This window comes from Sus scrofa, chromosome 2 (assembly GCF_054392235.1).
Source record: "Sus scrofa isolate SSC_HxYL_T2T_F1_AM1 chromosome 2, Sscrofa_HxYL_maternal_Yorkshire_Landrace_v2.0, whole genome shotgun sequence".
Lineage (NCBI taxonomy): Eukaryota > Metazoa > Chordata > Mammalia > Artiodactyla > Suidae > Sus > Sus scrofa.
The window spans coordinates 113,734,704-113,747,382 of NC_139384.1; the positions used below are offsets into that span (position 1 = coordinate 113,734,704).

Consider the following 12,679-nt stretch of genomic DNA (forward strand, 5'->3'; position numbering starts at 1 on the left):
AAAATACAGTGAAGGTAAAAAGGGTCTTTAAGACAAGTGCAGTTATCCCGCAATGAATCCCCCTCTTTAGCATTTCTTTAAGCAACTTCAGTAAATATTTACATCAGTTTTCACTACTTTGGGGAGAATATTAAACTGGTATTTCTTTTGAATGGAGTACAATGCTGAAACTGACCACAAAGTGATCCAAGTTGATCTGGGTTGTAGACAGAATACCATGGTGAAGTGGAGGGATGAAATTAAGTGACTCTTAGGCCAACACTGTCATGGAGCAAAATATTCAATGTCAATGCTCCCTACTTTTGCTTAGCAGGGTCTGCTGATCCCCCATAGCTTTGGACACAGTTATGAATTTGGGGCTTTTCTGCATAACATCACACTGGCTGAGTCCATGCTCTGAGAAGCAGAGCACGGCCAGCAGATCTTTACTCTGGCAAGCTCTGGTAAGCATTGAGAAGTGGTCCAAGAAGTCAGAGTTGTCATCTCTAATGGGTCCCTGTTCACAGTGGTATCTCAAGAATTAAAATCTGGTCCTCATTCTGGCTCCATGTTTTGCAGGGCCTGTCACTGCAGTAGGGCGATAGATAGGGTTTGGGGGTGCAGCCCCTGGGCTTGTAAAGAATCTGCTTAGTCATTTGAGACTTAAATAACACCTCAGGGGGCTTAACTCTCTTTCTCATTAATACCTTTCCACTTTGATCAGAAAAAAAGATGGAAACTGATTCTCTCTTCTTTGCACAAACATTCCCTGGACATCTTTTTGTTGTGGTGGTTGTTGACATAACAATACTATTCATTTTGAAAATATCTCATTTAATTATCAATGGGGATTGTGGAAGAATAAAATTGATAAAGAAATGTGTTGAATTCTGATCTAGGTCCATTTCTCCTGGGGATGGTTGTAATTGTCTGAGCAATCTATTGCATGGAGTCAGCACACTTGAAACATTTTCCAATATCAATAATCATTCTAGAAAGAAAGGGGGAAAGGAGCCACAGATTTTCAATCCATTGCTCCCTCACACCAGTCAGGTATAAGCTCAACAGAGGGGGATTTTGATTTAAAAAAATAGCATCTTATCCCATTTTGTATGCCCCTACTCTGCTTCACTTTCCGTTAAAGGTCTTATCATTCTCTGTTATTATATTATGTGATTATTCACTTACCTGTTCAGTGCCTGCCTCTCCAAATTGAATGTAAATTACATGAGGGCAGGAGATTTTCTTTGCTCACTGTTTATCCTAAAATGGTGCCTACCATATACTAGGTGCTCAATTTATATTATTGAGTGTGTAAATATAGGATTAATAAGTAAATGAATTGCTGAATGAATTAATGAATTAGTTAATAAGTGAATGGATATTTACCCTATGCCAGCAATGGTAGCTAGATGTTTCACAAATATTAAATAAACACTTAAATCCATACCAACCCTGCCGGGTATGGGCTGCTTTCTAGAGTTGACAGATGTGGAAACGGAGGCTCAGAGAAGTTAAAGAATTTGTCCCCAAAATATGTGCATAGTTAGGTTACAGATCTAGAATTTGAAACTGGTGCTTTCTGGTTATGTAACTTGTGCTATCTTTCACTTTGCGGAAAAAGCTTTTTACTTTGTAGAAAAGTCAGGTCATGCAATATGCTTCAAAGCTGTAACCCTGGAGAGGATTTTAAGGGAAACCATTCAAGAACACTTTTGTGTTGGGCTTGAGATTTCCTGGTCTTCTCTTCCTCTATTCCCTCCAACTATATCTGACTTTGGCATAAGAACAAGGCTTATAGGAGTTCCCATTGTGTCACAGCAGAAATGAATACAACTAGTATCCATGAGGATGTGGGTTCAATCCCTGGCCTAGCTCAGGGGGTCAGGGATCCAGTGTTGCTGTGAGCTGTGTATAGGTCACAGATGTGGCTTGGATCCCATGTTGCTGTGGCTGTGGTTTAGGCTGGCAGCTGTAGCTCCAATTTGACCCCTAGCCTGGGAACCTCCATATGCCGTGGGTGTGGCCCTAAGAAGACAAAATAAAATTAAAATTAAATTAAATAAAAAACAAGGCTTACATAGCTTGCATGGCTGAAAATAAAGCTTGCTTGCTGCTAGTCTCTGCACCTTGGACCGACTTATTCTTTCCTGCGTCATATGCTAGCCAGCAGAGCAGCTGTGAGCCTGCCAGAGCCAAAAGGAGTCTGTTTGTCTACCAAGTGCCTGCAGTCCTTGGGGACAGAGCTCACAGTGTTGCACAGCCTGGTGGGACTTAGTAAAGAAGCAGGAAGAAAGGTTAAATGAATAACAGATGTGTTCAGGACAAAATAGCAATAAATAAATAAATAAATAAACCAGGCAGGGCATTGAGTGGTGAAAGGAACAGGTTATGTGATGACTAACTGAGGAGAAGGACAAAAAAACTGTGATACTGAGGGTCAAGGATGTAGGTAACTGCTATGATTGCTGAGTCCATCCCGTTAAGGTGATTTTTCTTTTTCTTCTTCTTCTCTTTTAACATTTTATGGTTTATGCCCTTGGACTGTTCACTGGGTATGATGACTCAACTGGGTAAGAGCCAGATGGTTTTCTACCAGATCTTTATGGGAGTCCCCAGAAGAACAGAAATTTGAACTTCAAGGCATCTTCTGTCACCTTGAAATTTATCTTCTTTTTTTTATTTTTATGTTTTTAATGAGGTATAATTTATATAAAAGGACAAGCACAAATCATAAATGTACAATCCTGATGAACACTGACAATGCACATACCGATATAACCCACATGGCAAACAAGATAGAAAATATTGACTAAGAAAGTTCCCTTGTGCCCCTTCCCAGACAATACCACCCACCGCTCCCTCGAGCAACCACTCTTCTAATTCCATATAATAGATGAGCTCTGCCTGCTCTAGAGTAAAAAAAAAAGCATATACTCTGGCCTCTTTTGATCAGCATGATGTTTGTGATATTTTTTTCCCACTATATATTCTTTAGTATGGCAGTAAATAGTTCGTTGCTGAATAGTATTCCATTATAAATATCCAAAATTTGTTATCCAAACCCTCATATATTTTCCCATTTTTCTAACTGGATTTATAGGTTTTCTCTTGGGGTTTGATAATGCTTTATATATTTTAGGTACTAGTCATTTACTGAATATGTGGTTTGCAAATATTTTTTTCTATTGCATAGTTTATCTTTTCATATTTTTTTTTCCTTCTCTTTTTAGGGCTGCACTTGTGGCCTATGGAAGTTCCCAGGCTAGGGGTAAAATCAAAGCTGTAGCTGCCAGCCTGTGCCACAGCCACAGCAACGCCAGATCTGAGCCATATCCACAACCTACACTAGAGCTCATGGCAACGCCAGATCCTCAACCCACTGAGTGAGGACAGGGATCGAGCCCAAGTCCTCACAGATGCTAGCTGAGTTCGTTACCACTGAGCCGTAACGGGAACTCCATCTTTTCATCTTTTTAAGAAGAGTTTTTCCATAGCAAGAGTTTTCATTTTGATGAGGTCCAATGTATCTGTTTTTCCTTTCATGGATTATACATTTGGTGTCAAGTCTAAGAACTCTGCTTAATCCTAGACTCCCAAAATTTTCTCCTGATTTTTTTTTCCTAAAAGTTTAATTACATTTTTGTCCATGATCCATTTTCAGTTAAATTCTATATAAGGTGTGGAGTTTAGGTCAAGATTCATCTTTTTGCCTACAGTTGTCCAATTGCTCTGGCAGCACTTGTTGACAAGGCTAGTGTTCCTCCATTAAATTGTTTTTGCACCTTTGTCAAAAACTAGGTCAGCATATTTGTGTGGATCTATTTCTGGGTTCTCTAGTACGTTTTCTTGATTTATGTTTCTATCCCTGTGCCTGTGCTTTCCAAATAAATGTCCAGAAACTTGTCTTGTCAGAAGCAAACAAAGAGACAAAAAAATAGCTTTGCTGGGGTCTTGAAAGAAATTGAATTAAACCTGTAGATCACTTTGGAGAGAATCACAATCTTCACTCTGTTGAGTCTTTCAGTCTAGAAACAGGATATATCTCTTCATTTATTTGAGTCTTTTTTATTTCTTTCATCAGTACTTTTTAATTTTCAGCATACAGATCCTATATGTATTTCGTTAAGTGTATTTTATAATTTAATTTTGGTTTCACATATTATTAGGATATAAAAATGAGATTGAGCTCTGTGTGTAGATCTTGTATGTTGTGACCTTGTTGAATTCTTTGATTCTAGGAATGATTTTTTTTCCCTTGGGATTTTCTTCATAGCCAACCATGTCATCTGCAAAGAGAAATCATTTCATTTAGTCTTTTCCAATCTATATGTTTTCATTTCTTTTTCTCAACTTAGTTCAGTGGCTAGAAGTTCCAATAAAATATTGAATAAAATGATAAGGGTGGGTGTCCTTCCCTTGTTCCTGAGCTTAGAGGAAAAGCATTCAGTTCTGCACCATTAAGTAAGGTGTTAGTTGTAGGATTTTTGTAAATGCTACTTAACAAGGTGAAGTAGTTCCTTAACTTACTGAAAGGTTTTATCATGAGTGGGTGTTGGATTTGTTAAATGCTTTTTCTGTGTCAACTGACATGGTTTTTCTTGATTTGTAACAATTTTGTTGATATGATGAATTACATTGATCAATTTTGGAATGATGAACCAGCCTTGCTTACCTGGAATAAACCCACTTGGTCATAGAGTATGGTGTATAATTCTTTTAAATCATGCTTAGGTTTGATTTGGGAGTGTTTTATTGAGGATATCTTTCCTTCTTTCACTAAATTCACAAGAGAGATTGATCTGTAGTTTCTCTTTTTTTAATTTTTATTTTTTTCCATTATAGTTGGTTTACAGTGTTCTGCCAATTTTCTACTGTACAGCATAGTGACCCAGTCACACATATACACACACACATACATTCTTTTTCTTACATTATCTTCCATCACGCTCCATCACAAGTGACTATATATAGTTCCCAGTGCTACACAGCGGGATCTCATTGCTTATCCACTCCAAAGGCAATAGTTTGCATCTATTAACCCCAGAGTCTCAGTCCCTCCTCCTCCTCCTTGGCAACCACAAGTCTGTTCTCCAAGTCCATGTTTCTTTTCTGTGGAAAGGTTCATTTTTGCCATATATTAGATTCCAGATATAAGTGATGCCACATGGTATTTGTCTTTCTTTTTCTGACTTACTTCACTTAGTATAAGAGTCTCTGGTTCCATCCATGTTGCTGCAAATGGCATTATTTTGTTCTTTTTTATGGGTGAGTGGTATTCCATTGTGTATATATACCACATCTTCTTAATCCATTCATCTGGTGAAGGACGTTTAGGTTGTTCCCATGTCTTGGCTATTGTGAATAGTGCTGCAGTGAACATGCAGGTGCATGTGTCTTTTTCAAGGAAAGTTTTGTCCGGATATATGCCCAAGAGTGGAATTGCTGGGTCATATGGTAGTTCCACATTTAGTTTTCTGAGACACCTCCATACAGTACCTCCATACTGTTCTCCATATGGTTGTATCAATTTACATTCCCACCAACGGTGTAATTTCTTTTGTGACTATATCTGTCTGATTTTGTTGTCAGTATAATACTGGCCTGATAAAATGAGTTGAAAAGTATTCCTTGTTCTCTTCTCTGAAAAAGGTTATGTAAAATTGGTGTTAATTAGAAGTGTTTGGTATAATTCTCCACTTAAAACATCCGAGTCTGGAAATATATTTTTTATTAGTGTTTTCATTATGAATTCAATTTTTAAAATTATTGTGGGGGCTATTTGGATTATCTCTCATTTTGGTTGAATTTTGGTAATTTGAGGTTTTTCAAGTCATTGATTAATTTCTTCTCTAAGTTGCCCACCTTATGATCATAATATTGTTCACAATATTCCATTATCTTTCTTTCTTTCTTTCTTTCTTTTTAGGGATGTACCCATGGCATTCAACCCCTAGCCTTGGAATTTCTATATGCTGCAAGTGTGGCCCTAAAAAGCAAAAAAAAAAGGGGGGGGGCAAAAAAGAAAAAGAAAAGCACTGTTTTGATTCAGATTCAATATTGATATTCAAATTCAATATTCAAAAAGTATACCATGAATTAGAATTATGAGTTGACACCAATATGATGGAATTTAATGGGAATAAGGGTAAAATACCATATTTAGGTACAAAATATAATTAATAAATACAGAGAGGAAAACAGTTTAACAACATTTTATTTTTTATTTTTTAATTACTTAATGAATTTTATTATATTTATACAACAACAGTGTATTGGAAAAGAAAATAAAAGACTATTATAAAAGTCTTTTACAAAAGTTACTATTATCTTAAAAGCCATGATAATCTTAACATAAATTTCAGAGCTGGGGCAAAAGGCAAAGACCCCTGATGCACTATCACAGTGTTTCTCAAATTTTAATGTCCATGCAGATTACTTGGATATCTTGTAAAACAGAAGATTCTGATTTCACACTGCGTAGGACTTGAGTTTCTAAGATCTAAAAATCTCCAGGTGATGCTAATTCTGTTGGTCAGGTGACCACATTTTTAGGAGCAAGCCCCTGGACTTTGCAGTTACTTCTAGGCTGAGAGGTTCATTTACGAGCAATCTTAAGAGCACATCTTAAGAGAATCACTGACAAATGGATTGTTCAGAGAGGATAAGGCAAGATAGTAAGAAGTTAGATGATAAGTTCCATGAGTAACAGTATAAAAATAAACCTTTAATCAGGTAAGAACTCTTTCAAATTTATAATACAAACCACCCAAAGACAAACAGGAAAACCATTCAACAACCACAGTCAAAAATCACAGAAGACCAAACACAGATAACAATAAACATTCAGATGGTGGATAGGCAAAAGTTGAAAAGTTTGATAAAATCCAATGGGAAAATAGGCAATTCATACATTGTTGGTGGGATATGAGTTACCTCAACCTTTTCAAAAAGTAATCTGGCATTATCTGTTGAAATAAAAAATACACACATATACTTCGACTCAGCAGTTCTACCCATGAGAAACTTCACTAATGAAATAAACGCAGAAGTATGAATATAACTGTAGATGATAACTGTAACACTTTTTTTGTGTGTGAAAAGAGCTTGGAAGCAACCTGAATGTTCATCAACTAGTCTTTGACTATACTGTGGCATGTGCGGTAGAAGGAAGAACTTTCCATAAATTGCTGCCTTCCAAAGGAGGAATAATGAGGTAGTAAGCTCCTTGCACCAGACCATTCAATCAAAGACCACCAGAAATGCTATTTGGGGAATTCTTCTAGAGGCAAGACATCAGTCTGCGTGATTTCCGAATTTCCTTATGACTCTGCAGTTCTACAATTCCGTACATTGAGCACAGTGATCTCAATGAAAGAAAGGAACAAAAGGAAGGGAGGCAAGTTTTCTACCCTATTTTTATCTGCTCTCTTCATTTTAGAACTAACTTCGGAAGCAGGTTTAAGGAGGGCAATGTTTTCATTAGCATGCATAGAGGCCACAGACTGAAGTTATTTTGTATAAATACATAATAAGTAAAGAAAAAATGGTATTGGTTTCTGTATCCCTAATTGTGGAAACAAGAACCGTATTTCAGAAAATACCTCCTTTATATTCACAGTCACTAACGGAAAGTGACTAATTTGCAACAGGGCAGAGACATGGTGTCAAACACCCTGAGCATATGGATAAGTGACTCTCTGTGTGTCTAGGATCGATGGAGCCTGATGCCTGCTGCTTTGCCAGGAGCGTGGGCCAGCATAAATGTACTCAGGAAGGGGAGAGAGCCATCTCATTATGTACTGGGTCGGGGGAGAAGGAGCGGCTGGATGCCTGCCTTTCCTATCATCAGTGGTTTGCAAACTGTGATGCTTCCTCAGAGGTACTTCTGGCCCCAAGCAAGCATTTGTTACAAGTGTTTCAAATATATTTAAATAGTTATTTTTAAAACTGTAATTAAAAACCAACTACCAAACCCATTCAAATGTGATATATATCCAATTTTAATACACTGGAAACCATAAAAATATTAATGTACGTTCTCATTGATTGGCTGCTTAACAAGTAAATATTATTAATGTTAATGTAGAAAATAAGTTTGTATATAAAAATACTCTTTTGTCCATTTTATGATTCAGTATAATATTTCATTTGGAAAGTAGGAAATTTCACTGTTAAAATTTTTTTTGATGATCTATGCCCCAAATCACAAGTTAGAGAAAACAGAAAAGGGTAGTGATACTGTCACAATTTCCTTGGTCCCTTTCTGGCCAGAACAAAGCATTGGAATGGCAGACATACAAATTTATTAAAGTGAAAGTACATTTTCAGAGAGGGAGAGAGAGAATTCACATGCATGCAGGTTAAAAAAGAGGGCCCAGCCCACTCTGCAATAGTCTTTATACCCCTCAGTGTGACCTGAGTGGAGACCCAATTTGATGTTCTGATTGGTCTTGGGCAGGATACCTTATTTGCATGGGGAACAGGTTATGTGATGGTGAGGTGAGGAATGGGCGACATTCCTTCTCTAGCAGGGAGTGAGCAGCCCAGGCTTGTCAAGGTCAGGGAAGGGGCATTACAATGAGACTTGGCCAGAGGCTCTTGGGTTTAATCTCCTTGAAAGGGACTTGAAGCCTGTATCAGTAGAATGAGTGAAGCTTGAAAATTTACTATTAGAATGACTACTTCATATAGTTCTCAGATCTTTAAAACATTCTCACCTCCTTCAGCACACCTTACCTTAAAACAAAAAAAGTGCTTAGAACACAAATTTATTTTGTTCTTTGCAGAACCTGATAATTTTCTTCTTCCCTCATTCTTATTTTTTACTGTCATTTTTTTGAGGGAAAGGGAGTACTTACTGGGAGTAGAGTGTTGAGTGTCGGTGAATGATTTCCATGACAGTTTCTGTTTGAAGGAAAGGGATTCTTCTAATAACGCTCAGTTCTTTTTCTATTGCAAACATATTTTGAGAAATTAAATGAGGTAGGAAACTTGCCAACACAGATCTGGAGTCTAAGTGCTTTGGTTCAAATTCTAGTTTCCACCATCTTTAAGATGAAACCTAAGATGGGCACATTTTCTAGGTGCCACCTCATTTCCCTTTTATGCAAGACAGGGATGACAGTATTGTCACCACACGGTTCTTGTGAAAATCAAAGGAGACAATATGCATAAAGTGCTCAGCATGACATCTAGCACATGATAAGCATTCCACAAATAGTTGTGCCACTATTGTTTTCATTCAGTTTTTTTTTTTACCTATATTTACTCTAAGAACTATGGGTACCAAACAGAAAAATAAAGAGGAAGGCTTTAAATGTGTGGTCATTTATGCTGTAGACTTGTCATAAGACTTTCGCCTTTATTATTTGATTCTTCCATAAACTGTGTGAGTAGAAAGCAAGGTTCTGAGAAGATACCAAAGAGCAAGTGACCATGATAGAAGGGAGTGAATAGGAACAAGGTCTGTTAACCTAAATTTGGTACTCTTTGTTCTGTGGTGTCCCTTCTGTCATAATTACAAGACAAAGCTATGAAAGTTAACAGTGGGTTGCCAGTTTTTTTCTCTTCACTCTTTCTCATGATGTGGAGTTCTGATGTCCCCTAGATGATAATTCTGTTCGTTCCTCAGCCTCTAGTATTTATTTTGTGAAAATATAAGACAATTGGCAATACCTACATTGCATGAAGCAGAGGAGGAAAACATTTCACAAAGAAAGATGTTACTTCAGTCAGGAAAACAAAACAAAATCACCCCAGTTATTTTAACAAACAAAATGTTATATAGGAAATTGGTTAAACAGGCATTGACAGACTGAAAAGGCAAAGGTGGACACAGGGGCAACACAGAGAAAGTAAGCCTAGGAAGATTTCACCTCTAGGACTAGGGGAACAGGTAGAATCTGGGGCTATTAGAACCCAGAAGTTTGGAGGAGTAGCCCCTTGAAACCCAGGAGGAGGTGCTTGCGGGAGGGTGTTGGTGTTTCTGAAAGGGGTAGGTTGGAGGGTGGGAGGGGGGGTGGTGGTAAGGAGGCTGCTTCTAAATGGTGCAATGGAATATGATAGAGGATAATGTGAGAAATAGAATGTGTATATATATGTGTAACTGGGTCTCTTTGCTGTATAGTAGAAATTGACAGAACAATGTAAATGAACTATAACGGAAAAAATAAAAATCATTAAAAAATAAAAATAAAACAAAATGTGCAAAGACAACTGGATGTTGGAACCTATGTGGGCTGCCAAGGTAAAGATGTATTATTAGAGTGATGCTTCCAGAACAAGCAGCAAGCAAGAACAGCTGTTCCCTCCCCCTTGTCTCAAGCCTTGTCATTTTCCTTCTAGCACCCCCTATCTACAGAACCTCAGAAGGAGCCAGCTGGCAAAGCAGAAAGTGTTAGGCAGAGTCCCCAGCCTTAGCATCGCAGGTAGGTTTGGAACTGAGAAACAATTACTTAATAACCAGCACAGATATATGCACATATCATTATGGTTAATTGCTATTAATATGTAAGATGTGTGTTATGGGCTGAATTGTGTTCCCCAGACTGGTATGTTGAAATCCTAAACTCCTTGTAACTGTCAGCTTAAAAAAATGCACAACCTGAAGGTTGAAAGTTTTAATTGGGGCAAAATTAGGACTTAAGCCCAGAAGATGGAATCTAAGATAGCCCTGATAAACCTCTCAGAGCTAGGATTTATAGGAGTTTTTGCAACAAAGGGCAGATAGCAGGAACAAAAGACACCTGGGCTCACTGAAATCATTCCTCTGATATGTACCTCAGCTGTCGGGGCCAGTATCCTGAGTCTTCACTGCCCTTGGAGCTCACCAGCTCACCCTTGAAAGGGGCTGCTTTCATAGAAGACTGTGAAATACCGCCCCAAAGAGGCAGGAGGAGATAATGTCAGTGTATGTGATAAAGATGAGGAGGAGGTGCATACGGCCATGCATACTTTATACAAAAGTTTTTTGCTGGTCTTGTGAAGGTTACTACTAGTCACAAGGAGCAGTCATCACCATGAAGGATTTTAGTGCTTTTCCAGATATAAGGAGATGCAAGAATTGGGCACATAAAATCTTCTAAGAATATCTAGCTATCTGAAGATCCATTCTTCCAGTTTTCCAAGAGCACAGAGTGCCTCATTTCTGGTCTCCACACTGAGCTCTGCTCACGGGTGTTGCGGGTCAGCAGCTGCAGTGGCTCATGATTTTATCCATGGAGAGGCTGATGGCAAGTGCCAAACTCCAGTTCACATACCCTAGAATGTAACTGTATTTGGAGACAGGCCTTTAAAGAGGTAATTAAGTTAAAAGGGGACTGTTGGGGGGACCCTAATCCACTATGACTGGTGTTCTTATAGGAAGAGGAGATCAGGACACACGGGCAACACAGATCAAGGGAAGACCGTGGAAGGATGAATCTACGCCAGCTGAAACCTTGATCTTGGACTTCTAGCCTCCGGAACTGTGAGAAAATAAATTTCTGTTGTCTAAGCTACCCAGTCGGTAGTATTTTGCTATGGTTACCCTCGCCCACTAATGCACTGTGCTGCAGAAGAAGGAATTATTTTATACTGGATGTCTTCTAGACTCCATTATGGCCAGTTGGACCTCATCTCCTGATTTACTACTTATATATTATTTCAACTCTTCAGCCCTTATCTGTCCTCATCCCCACTGGTCTAGATTCTTATAATGTCCTGTTTGAATTATTCCTAACTGATTTCCCTGCCTCCAGTTTTCCTACCTTCAGTGTATTCTAGTCCTATTGGCCAACACAGAATAATTCCTATTACTCCACTGCTTAAGACTCTTAACTTCCTATAACCTTAGAATAATGTTCTAACTCCTGTGCATGAACTACAAGCTGTCTTCCCTCCTTCCATCCTGCCCTGACTTCCTATGTCAAGTTCCATCTGCTAAAAATTGCTCAGAACCCTTGTTTTTCTATCATTCAGCGCCAGGTTGGTTGGCAGGGGGTGAGGGGGAAGGATTTGGGAGTCTGGAGCTATAGAAAAGCAAAATATATGTAAAATGAAAGAGTTAGCACAACCAATTAGGCCTATGATGAGCTCCACCTGGTATTCCATTTCTGGTGGAGGCGCTAAAAGTTGAGAGGCAGAAGAATATTCAGAGAGCTGGCCAGTCATCCAAGTATCACATAAAAAAAATCTACCAAGGGACTAGAAACATACATACCCAATAGGAGATTAATTCAGAAAGGGTGGAAAAGAGAAATTAATAAGAGCTACTCTTCACGAGGCACCTGCTATGTTAGCCAATCACTCCGCCCTCTCTCCATGTTATCTCATGTGAACCTCAAATGAACACCCTGAGGTATTTGAGGTTCACCCTCATCTATATTACAGATGAGGAACTAGAAGGTAAATTAGAACATGCTCAAGATCACCAAGGTAAGAAAACTGCCTTCAAACCCAGATTTATTAGAGTTTAAAGCCCATGATCTGTTTACTGTGTCAAACTGCCTTAGCTATTACTGAACATAGTGTTGTTTCTATAATTGTTCTGGTTATTTAAGCAATAGAATTTTGTTTTCAGAAAATAAGACCCTCATTTTCGGAGTTCCCATCGCGGCACAGCGGAAACGAATCCGGCTAGGAACCATGAGGTTGTGGGTTTGATCCCTGGCCTTGCTTAGTGGGTTAAGGATCTGGCATTGCCATGAGCTGTGGTGTA

General features: G+C 38.5%; 1 long non-coding RNA gene across 1 annotated transcript in view; it reads left to right on the top strand.

The window, feature by feature from the left end:
* The window catches only part of LOC106508433 (uncharacterized), a 268,215-nt gene that overhangs the window by 185,029 nt on the left and 70,507 nt on the right, over positions 1-12,679 (top strand). The window contains exons 3-4 of the long non-coding RNA XR_014838401.1: positions 10,327-10,409; positions 11,344-11,449. This is a non-coding gene — a long non-coding RNA (uncharacterized LOC106508433). The remainder of the gene's footprint in view (positions 1-10,326; positions 10,410-11,343; positions 11,450-12,679) is intronic.